We start from the raw sequence: 19,633 nt of genomic DNA, 5'->3' as shown, positions 1-19,633 counted from the left end.
AAGTGGTATGCGATAAGTTTGTAAAGTAAAAAATATATATATCAAATTATTAAGGGACCATTTGCTAAAGCTGAGCGATCCTGGTCTTAAAGAAGACAACATGGATTGCAGGAACTGGTAATTCCATAAAACAAATGTATCAGAAACTGGAGACATCTTAGTAGAAGTTTAGAAGAAATGGATTGATGCGGTAGGTTGAATAATGGCACCCCAAAGGTGTCTACATTTTAATCCCCAGAGACTTACATGGCAAAAGGGACTTGATAGATTTGACTAAGTGAAGGATTTTAAAATGAAAAGAGTGTCCTGGATTTTCTGGGTGGGCCCAATGCAATCACAAAGATCCTTTTAAGAAAGAGGCAAGAGGGTCAGTCAGAAAAGGAAATGATATGATGGAAGCAGAGGTCAAAGCGATGTGGCCATAAACCAAGGAACATATGGAGCCTCCAGAAGCTGACAGATAAAGGACTCTTCCTTAGGGCCTCTAGAGGAAACGTAGCCTTGCTGACATCTAATCTTAGCTCGATGAAATTGATTTTGGACTTCTGATGTCCATACTGTAAGATAATAAATTTGTGTTGTTTAAAGCCACTAAGTTTGTGGAATCTGTGATAGCAGCCATAGGAAACTAATCACTTTCTTAAAAAGTATTGAAGAAAAAGAAACTATACACTAAATTAGCTAAAGAAGGCAAAATAATCAACCCACTTAAAGATCATATTAAAGATCTCCAAACTGAGAAAGTAAAACAGCAAAAGTTCCAGCAGAAACCTTATGTCCTCCCTGAACTGCATCAAGAAATACATTTTCATGAAATATCCAATTTAGAGTAAATTTAACACACACAAAAAAGGGGCAGAATCTTTCCAAAGCAATTGAAAAGATCAGCCATGCATGTGAAGAGTTGGACACATATAAAAAAGAAGTCAAAATCTTTCAGAAGAATTGGAAATAGTCATTGGCAATTATCAATGTCAGGGAATTTCCCATGAGAGAAAAGTTCATGATAACAGGTGGGGAATGCTGATGTTGGACAGTAACTTTGATGACTCGAAGAAAAAAAAAAACGGGGCGGGGGGGGGGGACTTCAGACAAAACTTTGTTGGGTTAGCATTCAATGTGAATGTTTTAAAAGTATCTTTATGTCTCTTATGTTCTAAATGAGACATTTGGCAGAGTTCCTAGAAGACCACCGGGGAATCCTCTGTATGAACAGGTCCCTCCTGAGGAAGGAGGTACATGATGCTGTATGGGGCAGTGATCCAGGGTCTCGTAGCTGGTAGGAACCAGATGCCACCAACAGGGCGTCAGGACCCCAAGCGAAAGAGATACAGCAGCTCCTCCACAAGACAAAGACAGAAATTGTCTTGCAGCTCTTGCATGGAAGATACGAAGGATCTCACTTTGACGTAAACCTCTCATCTGAAGGGACAGTCTGATCCCCCACCTCATCCAACCAGGAGAAGCCATTTGCTGCAGAGGGAACCCAAAGGGAAACTCCTAAGAAGAGAATTGCTGGCCTGCCTCCTCTCCTAGAAAGCAAGAACAAACCTCCCAAGAAATCTCCTCCTTCAAGGGACTCCCACTTCCCAGAGCATTCTTCACTGGCAACAAATGTTTCTACATGTAGCGCTGAATTCAGTTTTCTCTCCATTCAACCTAAAAACCAATTTTTCAGCTTTTGGGTTGATTCTACCTTCCAGTATGCTTACTTAAGAGATCCAGAACCATAGTAAGACACTGTCTTTTCTACTAAAATTATTTTGATTTTTTCTCTTAGTTTTATTGTCATTAGTTAAGTGATTATACATTGATGTAAATGTAAGTTTTATACAATTATAAGTGTTAAAACAATGATTTATAACTTTAGGTTATAGTCCGAAGTCTAAGTCTGCTCCATTTAGTCGGATCAATTTCTTATTCAAAAGCCCAGAGTAAAGGAGCTACATGGACACCTTCTCCTCATGGGGGATGTCCCAAACACAACAGGACTTGTAAAGCTTTACTCCAGGTGAACTGGCATATCCTAGTCTTCCCATACTCCACTAGTCAAAGCAAGTCGTGTGGCCCAAGGCAATGGAGCAGGAATGTCAATTCTCCCCATTTGTAAAAGCCCTAAATGTAGATGCCATCTTCTTAGGCGGTTAATGGCAAAACCCTTCTGACCTTCCCCCAACCCCTATACACAGCACTCCTCAGTGCCTGACGGATAATAAAAACTAAATGTTTCGTGAATAAATTTAACAAATTGTCCTCCAGAATGGTTTTAACGATGTACACAGTGTTTGTGAGTGCTATTAGTGCTATTAGCATTGATATAAGGACTTTTTAATATTAATCTGATCAGCATAAACAAGTACCTAATTTAACATTTTCAAAGAGGGTGCTTTTTTCTTACATATATTGAATTTTTTTTTTCTGAGAATTCTCTATTCATGTTTTTCAACAATTTTTCCATTAAGTGTCACTTTAAAAAATCTGTGATTCTCTTGTCACATATAAATTAACCTATTACAAGCTTGTTTTTCAAAATTTTCAGTGATTACTATACATGGAATTTTTGGTTTGGTTTTGTTTTACATAGTTTTGTCTCTTCCCTTTTCTTTTATGGGAAGATTAATCACCCTTTCTATGGACAACCTATGTCCCATAAAATGAACATACTATAATTGATTTAACTGGTCCTTTGTTGTAGGTGATTTAAATTGTTTTCATCTTTTTCTTCTTTAAATAGTACTGTGATGAGTTTTGTGTATTATCAGAATTTCATATAACTTTTTTTGAAAGATCCTTGAAAAAAATAGATCAAGTGCAAAAGTATTTTTAAAGTTCTTTACATATTTTCACAAATTATTAGCCAGAGAGGTTTATGTCCTTTTCACTTATCCAACAGAGCCTGCATGAGCCATCAATCTTCTCTATCTGCAGCTGAGGAGCATGGGTGAGCCAGGGGCCTGTAGCAGGCTCCTTCCTGGCTCTGATCCTCACCCAGCCACTCCTGAGCCCTACCAGGCCTATGCAGAACACCCTCAGGGTCAAAAGTGGGATTTGGACCTGGGCTTCACACTCAATCTGTACCAGGACAGGGAGTGTCAGAGATGACAGCCAGACATTTTCCTTCAAGGGCCTCAGGACTGAGTGCAGGAAGCCCCGTGACCTTCACCAGCCCTACTGCATGTTCCTCTCAACTCTCCAAGCGATTCAATTCTTTGTTGTCACTTTCTGTTACACTGGCATTTACAGACGACACTGCTCTATAAAGACTGACAAAGACTAAGGGCCAGCTCTGGGAAATCTCCTCCTTTGTGGTTCCACCCCTCATCCCCCCATCACATTGGAGACTTCAAATGCTGTATGTGGGTGACCAAGCTAAGAGCAGCCTGACAAGCAGGCAGCCTCAGAGATCAGTGGTAAGTTGGGAATGATCACCGATATTTTTCAAACACATTAATGAGAAAGAGGAAATTAAACCTCGCTATGTGACTTGAGCAACTTCTGTGCTGATTTGGATAACAGTTTTCAAGTATTATCTGTGTGTGTGTGTGTGTCTGTTATTGACAATGTAAAAACTACACACCCAACACACATTTACATTTAATCTGCATTATTAGCAGTTACTCTATTAATTTCTTAAGTCTAGATAATCGACAGAACTATAAGTCAAGTCCTGATCTGTAGTATTTGCCTATTCTTGTGTGTAAATACCCATCATAGCCAGTTTTAGTATGTATAATGTATAGTCATTGAATACAGGCTTGGGAAGAAATTCATAGTTGCACATCTTCACATAGTATTTCTACCATAAAGATATAATAGACATAAATAACCTCAAGGACATGGAAAACCAAAAACTGTGGTAGGATAATTAAGAAGAGATGAAATTCAGTATGTTACCTTTCTGGTAAAATGTACTTTGGGCTCAAAAATGTCAGTAATTTGAACAAGTGACTCTAGTTAGCTGGTATAAACTGTCTCCAGAACATAATCCTATCCCAAGAAGAGAGGTATTATAATTTATACTTCCATTTGTATCCATATTTTCTGTAACTCAAATACAAAAAAAAAGTTAACATGCACTAACATGTTAATCACATATATACCTTTGTATGTGTATATATCACATGAATGTATAAACATGTGTATAACATATATATATATATATATATACACACACACACACATATACACACACACATACTTTTAATTAATAGTCATTTATCAAGGACCCATTCTGTGTCAAGAATTGGACATCTCTCAGGGGCGCCTGGGTGGTGACTCAGTAGTTAAACATCCAACTTTGGTTCAAGTCATGATCTCGCAGTTTGTGAGTTCAAGCCCCACATCAGGCTCTGGGCTGACAGCTCAGAGCCTGGAACCTGATTTGGATTCTGTGTCTCCCTCTATCTCTGCCCCTCTCCTGCTCGTGCTCTGTCTCTATCTCTCAAAAATAAATAAATGTTAAAAAAATTAATTAAAAAAAGAATTGGACATCTCTCAGAATCGTCATGTAGTATAAATGTTCGCAATCAATGTCAAATGGGCCAAATCTAGCCTGCCACCTGTTTTTGCCCTGCCAGAGACCAATGTATGGCTATTACACACTTCCATTATAAATGAGTTATCCTTCCTGTAAGAACAGTTGCTTGAGATCTGAGAACAGCATCAATAATGAACTAAAGAACAAGGTAAATCATTTCCAGTGTTTTTGTATGAATCAACAGATGTTACTAATAATTCCTGGTTATTTATATAATAATTCTTGGTCAATAAAGAGTTTGAAGTGACTGAATAATCATTCTCTCTGAATAATCTGCTTGGAATAACTGTAAGTGACAATATTTTTAAAGAAGTTGATAAATGCCAATTCAGTACAATCTGAAGTATAATCTGCTAAAATGTATTTCAACTGATGCTGCAAAAAATCAACTGATGTGAAACAGAAAAAGGCAAATTTGGATACATTTAGAAAGCTTATGAAAATATAATGTGTTTATGTCTATATTTATTTATTATTAATCAGCAAGTACTTTCCACACAATATCTTCATCTACCACATTATTAACCAGCAACATCACTATAAATTTCATTTACTCTGGTGGGTAGTTCTGCAATTTTTTTTTTTTTTTGTCAGAAAGAGAAGCTGAATATCCTAACTTGTCCTACTATCTGGCAGTTTGATGGGTTAACATTGGGAGTGTTTTTTTTTTTTGTAATTTTTCACCTTAAAGATGAGATTGGAATCTTTTTCTCAATGAGAAGAGTTGCCTCTGGACAATATTAATGGTTACTGAATAGCTTTAGAAATTAGCTTTTGCTGCAGGCTTGAAAATGTTTCTTAATGAATTCAACCTACGATTACAAGGCAAAACTGGGCTTATATGTGGAACTTAAACTATGTCATTCAGTTAACTAATGTTACATGAATCATTGGCAATGTCAAGTTGTTCTATTCATTTATTCCTTTGTCAAAAATCAAAACAAGATTTCCATTCCCACAGATATTTAAAGTAGGTATATTTTCCAAGATCAAACTGTAGCTTCAATAGTATGTTTCTCATCTTAACGAAAATATAAAGGAAATTTTCTTATTTCAAAATCCATTTAACCTCACAATTGAGAAGCTGCCACCTAAACTTTTGATGAGAATGATTACTTTGCAACACAATGACATGATAAGAGACAATTATCAAGAGAAGTATTTGATAGAATTCTAACTTCTTTTTAAGGGATACATATGCGCAATTAAAATCATATGCTGATGGACTGATATTAGTATTTGGCAGTGTCTCTATAGTTGAAAATCATTTTCAAAGATGAAATATGTAAAATTTCATTTCAGATCGGCATTAACAGATGAATATTTGCAATCAATTTTTATGATGGGGAAGACGAAATTTTAACCTCATTTAGATGAAACATTATTAAAATAATTCTATAATTATGCTAATTATTATATTTTGAATTCAGTCTATAAAATTTAGCAAAAATGTGCTTTTTCTCTTGCTATGTAAGTGCCTTCAAAAAATGCTCAATTCTGTCTCTTGGCCAACAAAACCTAAAATATTTACTATCTGGTCTTTTATAGAAAAGATTTGCTGACCTCTGATCTAGTTGAAAACAAAATTAGTAAGCATATGTTGACTCTTCAGAATCTCCTGTGAACGTACACTGCTTATTTGATTGCTGTACATAATCATGAATAAAATGTTTTATAAATCTTATGAAACATCCATTAGAGTAGTAATGCATAAAAGAGATTCTTCAGTTGAAGAATTTGGCATTAGATACATGGCCACTTAAGATAAAAAAGTGAAAGTAAACAATGTTGCTTCAAATAAAATATTAACTGACATAAAATCTATTATTATTATTGACATATATTACAGTATTCCTCTGGGCCATATAGAAATACTCTATAAAACTGACCACTATATTTCTAGCTCACTCTCTCCCAATTAAAGTTTAAGATACAATTCTATGCATTAGTGGGCTGTGCACCAAAATGCAGTATCAATCCAAATCATCACATTGAGACAAACTGCCCTCATGTTCTCTGAAAAACGGTCTTCTATATACATTATTGTAACAAAATTGCTTTGGAAAGGGAACTGCTGTCCAGGATAAAATTATTGTTTCCTTATGGAAAAGAATCTCCTATTTTGCATTCAAAAACTATTTTTTTAATATGAAATTTATTGTCAAATCGGTTTCCTTACAACACCCAGTGCTCATCCCAACAGGTGCCCTCCTCAATACCCATCACCCACCCCCCCCCCCCCCCCCCACTCCCCCATAAACCCTCAGTTTGTTCTCAGTTTTTAGGAGTCTCTTATGTTTTGGCTCCCTCCCTCTCTAACCATTTTTTTTTCCTTCCCCTCCCCCATGGTCTTCTGTTAAGTTTCTCAGGATCCACATAGGAGTGAAAACATATGGTATCTGTCTTTCTCTGTATGACTTATTTCACTTAGCATAACACTCTCCAGTTCCATCCACGTTGCTACAAAAGGCCATATTTCATTCTTTCTCATTGCCACATAGTACTCCATGTGTATATAAACCACACTTTCTTTATCCATTCGTCAGTTGATGGACATTTAGGCTCTTTCCATACTTTAGCTATTGTTGAGAGTGCTGCTATAAATATTGGAGTACAAGTGCCCCTATGCATCAGTACTCCTGTATCCCTTGGGTAAATTCCTAGCAGTGCTGCTGCTGGGTCATAGGGTAGGTCTATTTTTAATTTTTTGAGGAACCTCCACACTGTTTTCCAGAGTGGCTGCACCAGTTTGCATTCCCACCAACAGTGCAAAAACTATTGATAATAAAGGGCTTCATAAGATGACTTATATGATTGCTGTTTTAGCAAACCAATCTATAATATATATCCTGGGGATTACATACTTGTTACAACTGATATCTCCTTCGGCAATCATTCACTTCTTGTTGCACTCAAGAAGACAGAGGAGGGGTTTTTTTGTTTTCTTTTTTTGTTTTTTGTTTTCTTTTCCTGCCACAGTTTGTTTCCTTTGCCCCCATTTGATGTGTGGAATTATCCTGTGGTTAAGTTTTCTAAAATAAATTCTGAATTTTCAAGTTTGTACTCTATTTTCTTACAGAACTTGGTGAACATAGAACATAACATTTCCTACCATATAAAGTGCACCATGGACTTGACTTTACTTCCCTGCTATGTAAAGTCTACACTTAAAATTTGTATAGTTATTTTTCTTATAAGTAAATATATCTGTATGTTCATCTTGTCTTTAAACTTTGAAAATAAACTTTAAATCTCAGGTCATTTACATAACACACACACACACACACACAGAGATAATACACAAACACAGAAACACTATCAGACAAATGAGAAAAGAACACAACTGCCTTTATATTCCTTCATCCATTCATTCATTCATTAAGCATATATTTACTAAATATTACCAAGTGCCCAGCACTGCACCAGATGCTTAATTCAGCCAAATAACAGCTATTGCACCACCCTATTTTTATTCAGTTATGTACTGATTTTTTAGGTTTCATTAAATGTAACCAAATGGGTTATAATTCTTTTAATGAGTGCTTTAAGCATAATATTATATCTAAAATATTTTAATACTACTTATTTCCCCCAACATAGATTATGCTATAAGAAAATGATATTGTTTATCTCTCTTCCCCAAGTTTTATTTCTAGTAATCTTTCAAAATGAACACATAAAGTTGAATTTTATTCCAGAGACTAATTTCTTGAACTGGCCTTTGCTTTAGCTTGGATTTTGCATTATGTTTTCTTATTCCAGGAAGATGAATATATTTAATATACTTTAAATTGCATCATATTTTATGAGCTCTCAAGGGATCCACTGTTATATGAACCAAGCATTATTGCATAATTATTGCTTCAGATATCTCAAATTATGATGACTAATTAAATATACATACAATACATTTATCAGTGAAAAAATTTCAATGACTCAATTTCTATTCCCTCTTTAAAGTGCTTATATCCTCTGCAAAAGTTTTAAGAAGGAGAGAGTATCACAGCAATTGAGAACATGATTTAGCATTAATATTTCATAGTGCAATTCAGGTACATGGTTAACTAGAGAAATCCTAACATCTTACCATCCTCCAAGTAAGTGTTACTCTTGGTTTCACTAACAAGACGATGTATACAGCTCAAAGGAAGATAGTAGCCTATCTTTGTATATACATCTTATGTATGTAAACTTTTATTATTAATTTAGAATAGTATAATGAAGAGACCCATATTTTTTAAAGAAGAATAAAAATCTGTCACTCCTTTCCCTTATGAAACCACAAACTACACAACAAATTCCACTAAATTCTAGTTCACTGGATTTCTATAGGCTTAATTCCAAGATGAATCAAGAAGTCATAGCCAGTCACTCTGACAAGGGAAAAATTCTCAGTGTTATCCCTAACCTATGACCTGAAATAAAGTTTTCATGAGCTTGCAGTTAGTTGTATTCCATTTAGAAAACACAACACACAAAAACAGGCAATGAGAAAACATACATCAATTACATGGTCTGAGAATGAGAACAATTTACTGACAAATGAAAGCTGCTGTCCTAGTTGATCTTTAGTACTATATTTTCTCAGAGATTTTCCCTACTTAAAATTTTTATATTGTAGAAATGACAGTGATTTATAGTTACTGATTTATTTAAAGCATTTATTTTGGTTAAATTAGTTGTATACAATATGTGCTCATTTCCCTGTTTTGTTTCGTTTTTTTTTTTTTTGCTGTACTATTTATTCATCTTTGAAATACAAAGGCCCAAGAACTATGGCCCTGTGGAAGGCAAATACATTGTCCCTCACAAACCTTTTTTTTTTTTTAATGTTTTTTTAAATTTTTGACAGAGAGAGAGAGAGAGAGACAGAGACAGAGCATGAGCGAGGGAGGAGCAGAGAGGGAGACAGAATCCAAAGCAGGCTCCAGGTTCAAGCTGTCAGCACAGAGCCCTATAAGGGGCTCAAACCCACGAACCATGAGATCATGACCTGAGCCGAAGTTGCACACTAAACCCACTGAGCCACCCACGTGCCTCCCTCTCCTCTTTTTTTAAATGTTTAGTTACAACTCTCACAAGTCTTTTAACAAAGAATTCCAAGCAGGATGCACCTTGAATTCTTTCCTAACCAAAGGTAAGTTTAACATCTGAAGTATTTCAGGATACGTTGCCATACGGTTGCCACAGATGATGACACTGTGATGTCCTGCAGCTTTGTGGTATGTGAAAGGTACTGTTAATTAGATTTCCTTCACAATATTCCTGCAGGGAAGGGTGGAGCAACAATCTTCTGTGAGTTCTTCTAGGGAGTAATTTATGCAGCAACTCATGCAAAACAAAGCCCATTGTTAAACCAGTCTTTGTGTTTACAAATACAAGAATCTCTGAGTTCCTAACTATAGAAAATGTTTGGATGATTCAAATTCTTTGAGGCTAGCTCCTTTTCAATATAAATCTTTCTATAAATTTGTAGAAGCCAGTGCTTAATGCAAAAGCTTTATAGTATATTGATATCTACAATTTAAAAATAATTTCCTCCCATTTCCAGACAATTGCCCACAAATAACAAGCCATTCTGGGAAAACAAAGCAAAATGGAATAGCAAGAAAAATATAAGAAATATCTTAAACATAGCAATAACATTAGAGTTTTCAAAATTGCTTTCTTTTTATTTTTCATTAGAGGTCAGGGAAGTCCCTTCCCTCATCTCTCGTAAATTACATTTCGTATTCTGTCTGTTTCTTTTTTTAAACTTAAAAGAAGTGACAGGGAAACCCAGGCCCAGCTGTTAGTGAAAGAATTAAGCATACTGTCCTTGCACTACTTATATATTTAGGAATACATATAGGACCAGAAATGATGTCAGGATGTTTGTTAAATCAATACATTATTAAAAGCAAACAAAATATTTTGCTAAAAAAAATTCAGAATTGCTATATTCCTTTAAGTCATCAAAACCACACATGCTAAAATACTTTTTTTATGTCTTTTTGTTTGTTTGTTTTTAACGTTTATTTATTTTTGAGACAGAGAGAGACAGAGCATGAACGGGGGAGGGTCAGAGAGAGGGAGACACAGAATCTGAAACAGTCTCCAGGCTCTGAGCTGTCAGCACAGAGCCCAACGCGGGGCTCAAACTCACGGACCGTGAGATCATGACCGAAGCAGAAGTCGGACGCTTAACCGACTGAGCCACCCAGGCGCCCCTGTTTGTTTTTTAAGCAGAACTGTGTCTTCTCACTCCTTTGGTAATCATGACTTCCTAGAATTTCAGGGATGCCAGAATCCACTCAATGGTATTACTGGAATAGTACTGAACTCTTTACACCCCACTCAGAAAGGCCATTTGACATCTTAAGACAGGCAGCACCTACTCATTATAAACTAGGAAAGTTCTATACAAACAGATCTGGGAATTGCTGGCATCCTGGTACAAAGGATCCTAGATCTTTACACGTCCTCCCTCCCCAATTTCTGCCTTCAATAGTCAAGGCCAAAACAAAAAGTTTACAAATTCTACACATCAAAAGGAAAAAGAAAAAAAAAAACAAGCATTATCAGTAATAGAGTATGCTGCTTATCACCAGATGGCCTTAACTCCACATGAGAAATTTTAAGTTGGAGAATAGTCAACAATACTGTTGAAATAAATCTCTAGGCCCAAGATGGAGATGCTCCTTCCTGGGGTACCACATCAGCAAACTGAAACTTACATATTTGTGTCACTTAAATGTCCTGCTGACAACACACACAGTATATCCAGTCAGCCAATCATCAAACACCAAGCCAATCCTGGACATCATACTCATTTCCTTTCCTTTTCACCCCAGACTTGACTATATGGCCCCAGCCAATCAGACAGTTCTGTTTTTCTCTTCCTTGTTCTTTATCTTGTAAAAGCTTCCTGCCTTCTGCCCCATTTCGCAGTTCTCTGGGTGAGCAGAGTATTAAATAAAAGTTTGTTTGTATAACCTAAATTATGTTCTTTAATCATTTTTTAATAGTACCCAATCTAGAGGCAAGTGGGGGAAAAGAATGGACTGTTTCATTGTGCAGTGTGCTTCCAGGACCAGCAGTATCAGTATTACCCAGGAGCTTACTGAAAATGCAGAATTTCAGGCCCTACCCCAAATATAATGAATCACAGTCTGCCATTTAAAAAGATTCCCTAGGTGCTATGGACTAAATGTTGGGTCCTACCAAAATTCATATGTTGAAATTCTGACCCCCAATGTTATGGTATTAGGAGGTAGGGTCTTTGGGAGGTGTTTAGGTCATGAGAGTGGAGCCCTTATGAATGGGACAAATGTCCTTATAAAAGAGACCCCAGAGAGCTCTCTGGCTATGTGAGGAAATGAGAAGCTGGAAGTCAATGAACCGGGAAGTAGGTTCTCAATAGACAACCTATTCTATCAAGTGCCTTGATATTGGACTTCCTAGCCTCCAGAACTGTAGGAAATAAATGTTTGTTGTTTAAGCCACACAGTCTATAGTATTTTTATCATAGCTGTCCAAGTAGACCAAGATACTTGATTAGTATATATGTTAAACTTTTTTTTTAATTTTTTTTTAACGTTTACTTATTTTTGAGATAGAGAGAGAGCATGAACAGGGGAGGGTCAGAGAGAGGGAGACACAGAATCTGAAACAGGCTCCAGGCTCTGAGCTGTCAGCACAGAGCCCGACGCAGGGCTCAAACTCACGGACCGTGAGATCACGACCTGAGCCGAAGTCGGACGCTTAACTGACTGAGCCACCCAGGCACCCCAAGTATGTATATTAAACTTTGAGAAGGAAAAGGTAGAGGGCTATAAGAGGTTTGACCTGAAATTCCCCCTCTGTAAGTGAAGTACCTTGCTCACCCAGTTTCAAATTAATATTACCAAGCTCACTTTCCTTTATCTAAGAGCGTTGATAAATTGTTATTAAAAAAGTCATATTGTAGTTCATAAACTTTAATGTGTAGACATAGATAAAGCCATATTTCATTATCTCCAATGGATGTGATGAGAAACCATTGGCTTCATCTACTTTGTACTGTTTGAAATGTTTTATAACAAGCATGCCTAAAACTAAATAAATCAACAAATACATTTGCATTGAAACAACGAATTATATTCCATTGTGCAAATTTTGACCAACATAAAAAAATTAAAACTTGAAAATTTTGACCTCACACAGAGGTGACACCCTATATCACAAAGATTCTTATGCAACTTTGAAAAACCAAACTTATTAAAAACAATTTTAAAATAAATATATGCTAGATAATATTTAATATTTTTAGGAAGAAAGTAGATTACAACCCCCACCACTCCCCTAACACACACACATACTACACATGCACACAAATGTTGTTTCAAAATAACTGTTCTACCTTTAGTGGATGAAGAGACATAGGAACAGTGAGCAATTTTCTACTGTGTGTTCAAGTATAACATCAAGATATTACCAAGAGACATTATTATAATTAGCCATAAACATGTTGTTTGCTAAGTATAATGATTCTAATGGATTCCTTCTACATGATTTACTTCTTTGCTATTGCTGAAAGAGATGGTCCAAAGAAGAGCCATTTTAGTTAAATTTGATTAATAGCCCTTGCTTCTTTGCAAAACCAGAATTATAAGTGCATAGATGGATTCAACAATAAAAATAAACAAAGACAGCATGGTTTATACAAGAGATTCTTAACTGAATTATTTAAGCAAGAAGGTCTATGGAAGAAAACAGGCAAAATGAAAGTCCTTGAGTGTATACTGTCTTATAGAGAGTAAATAAATCATTCCTTAAGAAATTAATGCAGAGTGTTTAGTAGAACTAATGGAAAAAAAGCATTGAAGAAATCTTGGGAACTGAACTATATGCACAGACTTATGTAATAATTTGTTACAACTAATTTTTAAGAAAGATAAATAAACAGAAGTATTTTGTATTATCTTTCTGTTAACTAGCACTCAAAATCATATTTGAACTACTTCATGATTCCCTAGCAGTACAAGTGCATTCATAGGATAGAATTCCTATTGACTTGGTTCAACTGTACAAATTTGGCTTATGTAGAGGTTCTCTATAGACAGACATTACTCACCCAGATTAAGTAAAAGGCATATATACATCATCTTCTCTGTGTTCAGACATTCACAATTGAAAAGAAAAAAAACCTGTGTCCAAAACTCTAAAAATTTATTCTATAGGTTGCCAGGATTAATTCTGAATGATAATTCAAGCTGAATGAATTGTTTTGTCTTGAAAATTCATTTTGAAATGAATTAGAGAAATATGGGAAAAGAAAAAAATAGTTTACCTATTAACTTCCTTCTATATTTCAGGTACTCTATTAAATCATTCATCATCTCACATAATACTGACAAAACTTTGGGTTAGCTACTATTTTTATCTCCATTTTACAAATCAGAAAAATAGAATGCTGGAAGATTACATTAGTAAACTGAGTTCATATGTTTCAATATGGTAGAACAAGTGAATTAAAATGAAAAAAAAATGCTATGAATACAAATGCCTGTCACATATAAACATGCCCAGTTAAATTATATGCATATGCTAAATTCTGAGCATTTCAGCATCCTTTATCTGCCTGAATTTTCCTATAAAAATTCTTTTTTTCCCTGAAAGCATACAAAAGATTCTGCTTCCAAGAATATTTATTAACTTTAACTTTTCTCAGTGATCACAGTGATTGATTTCTTTGTGATATTTTCATTATCTAGAAAGAAGTGGTGGGCAAAAATGTCATGTGCTACGAAAAGGTAAATAAACAGAAGGAGGCCACCAGTAGACAAAACTACTGATCATTGGTTATTACTCTAAGACCATTTTCAGAATGATGATGATGCAGAGTTTGAGGGGCATAAATTTGGTAGAAGACAGTAGCAAATACAAAACATTTTTCAAGAAGCCTAGCAGTGATGAGAAGCAGGGAGATAGTAATTTAGAGAAGAATCATGAATTAGTTTCTTTTTTAAATTAGATATAAAGACTTTATCATTAAAGAAAAAATCGATCATGCAAAAAGAGGTTTTGCAAACTCCAAAATGAACCATAATTAAAGGAGTATGATAGAGGTAGAGCAATCAAGGGATAAAGAGCATAGGTACAGATTTTAGTCTTGGCAAAGAGGAAGGATATTGTTATTGAGTCTGGAATTTTAAAAAAGTAAAAATGGGAAAAAATATCAGAACACTGTCTCTTGGAGATTAATCTTCAGAAAATATTGTAGATGGGACAAATTTTAATATGCAAAGAACTCTCAAAACTTACTACAAAAGCAAACAATGTAATTTAAAATGAACAAATTTAAAATTTGAACATATACTTCACCAAAGAGGATACGAGGATGGCTAATAACTACATGAAAAAAAAATGTTCAATATCATTAGCGATTAGGGAGATACACATTTTAACCCTGAAGAGATGCCACCACATACCTATTAGAATTGCTAAAAATATTCTGATAATACTAAGTGCTATTGAGGATGCAGAGAACTAAAACTTTCAGATATAGCTGGTAGGAATGCAAAAATAGTACAGCCATCTTGGAAAACACTTTGGCAGGTCTTGTTTTTAAGTTAAATATGCACTTACCATGTGACCTACTAGTCCCACTACTGGGTATTTAACTTAGAGAAATAAAAACTTATATGCATACAAAAACCTCTACACAAAATGTTACAGCCGTTCTGTTTATAACCACTCAGACTGGAAACGACTCAAATGTCCTTTAGCACATAAACAGACAAATAAACTACAGTAAATCCACACAAAGGAATACTATTCAGCAATAAAAAGGCTATAACTATTGATATACGCAACACCTTGGATAAATTTCAAGACATTACGCCGAGTAAAAGAAAACAGCGTCAAATAATTACATATCCTATGATTCCATTCACATGACATTCTCAAAAAGCTGTAGTGATGGAGAACACTAGATCAGTTCTTAGGGCTTAGGAATGGGGGAGGGTATGTCTACAAACGGGTGGTAGAACCGTTCTGTATCCTGATCATGGTAGCAGTCACAAAAATGTGTGTTAAAAATCATAACATAGTACACAAACAAGTAATTTTACCGAACAGTTTAAAAAATATGTTTCACAGCAAACAAAGTAAATGAAGCAAATAAAGCAAAGTAAGAGCTAAATTGCTCTGTATAACAAAATAATTGACATTATGGAATTGTCTTCTGGATGCATAAATAAAACACTGGAAGACTTGGAAAGGGGATGGGAGAAGGAAGGACTTGCAAAAAACATCCCAGTATTTGGGGTAGGCCAGTGAAAATTCCCTGATACAAGCGTAGACAACAAAAAACATCAGATTGGATGTTTTTCTTCTTTTCTTGGTGATATTTCCCTCTGTTATTTCCAGATTTTTAATAAAAATTCGGTGTTGCATGAAAGTTTCAAATCAGACTGACTTTGGTGAGTATAGGAGAAATGGCTTCTGCCCATTTATGGCAGCAGCTGGAGCCACATGCACAGAGAAGAACAGCTGAAGGAAATGAGATGGTGAAAGAGAAGCAAGAATCTGAAGGAGTAGGGAAGGCATAGAAAGCAAACAGCCTTCCTCTTAAGGAGTCTTCCACAACACTGTGATGTATATTGCATCTCCCATGAAATGAGATTTATGTGTAGTCAAGGAAGAGATGAGGGGGCTTTGGGACACTCGGGTTACACAAATATAACTAAAAAATAGAAATACCGAGACACTCTCTGAATTGTGCCAATGATAATCACCATTTGGGAACTTTGCAAACAGAATTTCCATAACTTAAGTTACTTGATATCCAAACTCCTTTATATAGAAGACATTTTTCCATGAATTCAAATATATGTTATTGGGATTGCATATTATTAAATCAGACTCTAGCAATCATATTATTAACTTTTCCACAGTTCTGTAACTCTCACTCTCAACATTTATTGTAATGTTTTTAACTCTCGATAAAAATCCACTTGAACATCTGATAAGATATTGAAGATAGTGCTGTTCCATGTGACATCATGAAGTGACCATCTATCTATGATCCCTGCGTGGCTTATGACTTCCCAGACACCAAGGTTTCTCCAAACCAGTAACAGCCATAATGTACCATGAGCTTTTATGCCATTCTCACACTGTGCATTGTACTATCTCAATCAAAGCACATTAAAGAAAAAGAGGGTGTCATTTGTAGGTAGTCAAAAGACACCTGAGAGGTCTACTGGGTTCTGAAAAATTCTGTGACACGTAAGTATCACAACCCTTTGGCTTTACTGCAGATCTGTTTCAAACAGACAGTAATATGCAGCACTCTGCTCTTATTATTATCCTGGCAAGAATGGAATTTTTAAAAGACTTAATGACTCTTACCTCACTTTTATTCACTTATTTTTAAATTAGAATTGACCCTTGAATAACACAGGGGTTAGGGACAACAGAACTCCCCCAACATGCCTTCAAAACTCTGATATAACTTTTGACTCTCCAAAAAACTTAGCTACTAATAGCCTTGTTGACCAGAAGTCTTAGTAAGAAGTCAATTAACATATTTTTGTATCTGTAATATATGTTGTAGTGTTGCAATAAAGTAGGCTAGAGAAAAGAAAATGTCATTAAGAAATCATAAGGAAGAGGGGCGCATGGGTGGCTAAGTCAGTTAAGTGTAGGACTCTTGATTTCAGCTCAGGTCATGATCTTGCGGTTGGTGAGTCCGTGCCCCACGTCAGGTTACATGCTGATGACTGCGGAGCCTGCTTGGGATTCTCTCTCTCCTTCTCTCCCTGCCCCTCCCCGCAAATCTCTCTCTCAAAATAAAAAAATAAATTTAAAAAAAATTGTAAGGAAGAGAAAATACACTTACAATACTCCACTGTATTTATCAAAAAATATCTCCATGTAAGTGGACTCATGCAGTTCAAACCCTTGTTTTTCAAGGGTTAACTGTACATATTTTCTTCTACCCCTCACCCCCTACTGTTATATCGCTCTGGTAGGGCTGACAGAACAAAATACCACCTACTGGATGACTTAAAACAACAGAAATTAATTTTCTCACAGTTCTGCAGGTCAGAAGTCCAAGATCAAGTGTCATCAGGGTTGGTTTCTGGTGAGGATTCTCTTCCTGGCTTGCAGATGGCGTCTTCTCTTTGTTCTTGTGGGAAAGGGCCTGAGTTCTGGTGTCTCCTCCTCTTTTTATAAGGATGCCAGACTCCACCTTTATGACCTCATATAACCTCAATTACCTCCCTAAGGGCCTTGTGTCCAAACACAGTCACATCGGGGACACAGGGCTTCAACATATGAAGCCGGACACGAAGGTGTTCTGTCCATAACACTTGCGTTTGTTGAATCCTTTTTTTTTTTTTTTTAAGACACTGCTTATTTTTCATCACCCTTATTTGCATTTTCTGCTCTGTGGAGAAACAGTTCAAGACCACCAGTGTTTGCTCTTACCCATTCAGTAGGCTGAATAGTGGGAGCTAAAGACCAGTCTTCGCTCCCGTCTTCCTCGGGGAACTGCTGAATAGCACAGAGGACACCTGTGCTCCTCTACACCGGCCGGCAGCCTCAGATTACGTTAGCAGAGAACACAGGACCTGGAGCAGCCCATTCGCCCTGAAACTCCTCCTTGGTCACAGCCTTCTCAACAGAGGCTTGCTCTCTCTCTCTCTCTCTCTCTCTCTCTCTCTCTCTCTCTCTCTCTCTCTCTTTTTTTTTTTTTTTTTCAATTCGTCAGTATCTCTGCAGAAGTAGAGCCCGGGCGTGACCTCCTGCGGCTGCTCACAGAAGATGGTGGCGCGCAGGCGCAGAACTTCCCTGGGGCCGGCGTCCAGCACGTCAGATTTGCTCGGTGAACCCACCCTCTGTTCTTCCGTGAGGTGACAGTGTCCACAAAACACAGAGGAGGGTGTGTTATACAGAGCAGTTGTAGGCAGGTGCATGTGAGACGCCGCTGTGAAAGGCTGGTGGTCAGCCCTGGACTCAGTAACCACGGGAGATCTCCGCTCTCGGAAGGCTGCCTGGATCTGGTTAGTGAAAGCTCTGGAAGTGAAGCAGCCAGCAGCAAGAGTGGCTCCGGGGCAAAAGAAAACTTCAGCACAGCTCGCAGGCCAGTATTCCCGGAGCATGTTACACACCGACACCGGCTGTGTGTTCAATTAACCATGGCAGGAGCTGCTAGCACCAGCTTCTCCCAGGTTTTCTTCAGATTTATGATATAAATGCCACCACTTTCCCTTTGGTAGATGTGCTGTTCCATTTGGATGTCAAGGTTGGTGCCACGCAGGTGGGATCCTGCTATAAGAAATTTGAGGACATGGGCGCCTGGGTGGCTCAGTAGGTTGAGCGTCCAACTTCAGCTCAGGTCATGATCTCATGGTTGTGAATTCGAACCCCACATCTGGCTCCATGCTCTCAGTGCAGAGCCCACTCCGATCTTGTGTCCCCCTCTCTGCCCCTTCCCCACTTGGACTCTCTCTCTAAAAAATAAATAAATATTAATAAAAAAATTTTTTTTGAGGACATCCACTTCCTTTTTTTGCAGGACATCCAGGGATTTGGATATCGGGAAATTTCCCTTCATGTTATGATGGGAACCCAGAACAACACTGTATGGACTCCTCTCCGGGTAGCATGGAAAGGCTTTTTTCTTTGTCTTTTTTTTCTCTTGTCCTTTTTTTTTTTTTTTTTTTTTTTAATGAGTTATTCAATGATTTTATGGAGAAAATAGCAACAAGGCAGAAATCTACCTTCTGAAGAATTCACTTTAATCCTCTATGTACACAATCTCTTTTACTGATAATGTATCCGTTTCTCTTTTTAATGTTTATCTGTTTATTTTGAGAGAGAGAGAGCGGGGTCAGGAGAGGGGCAGAGAGAGAGCGTGAAAGAGAACCTAAGCAGGCTCCAAGCGGTCAGCATAGACCCTGATACAGGGCTCAAACTCATGAACCGTGAGGTCATGACCTAAGCTAAAACCGAGAGTTGGTCTTTTAACCGACTAAACCACCAGGCACCCCAGTATCTGTTTTATTCTTGAGTATATCTTTGTTCAGAAAGACCCTTGAATCTTCACACACTGATTTAGGAAAT

At 36.7% G+C, this 19,633-nt stretch overlaps 1 pseudogene; it reads right to left on the bottom strand.

Annotated features, from left to right (window-relative positions):
- Positions 1-1,149: 1,149 nt before the first annotated feature.
- LOC115522920 lies at positions 1,150-19,124 on the bottom strand (annotated as a pseudogene).
- Between the last annotated feature and the right edge of the window lie 509 nt (positions 19,125-19,633).

Source organism: Lynx canadensis, chromosome C2, assembly GCF_007474595.2.
Source record: "Lynx canadensis isolate LIC74 chromosome C2, mLynCan4.pri.v2, whole genome shotgun sequence".
NCBI lineage: Eukaryota > Metazoa > Chordata > Mammalia > Carnivora > Felidae > Lynx > Lynx canadensis.
This window is presented reverse-complemented; position numbering and strand designations above follow the sequence as displayed.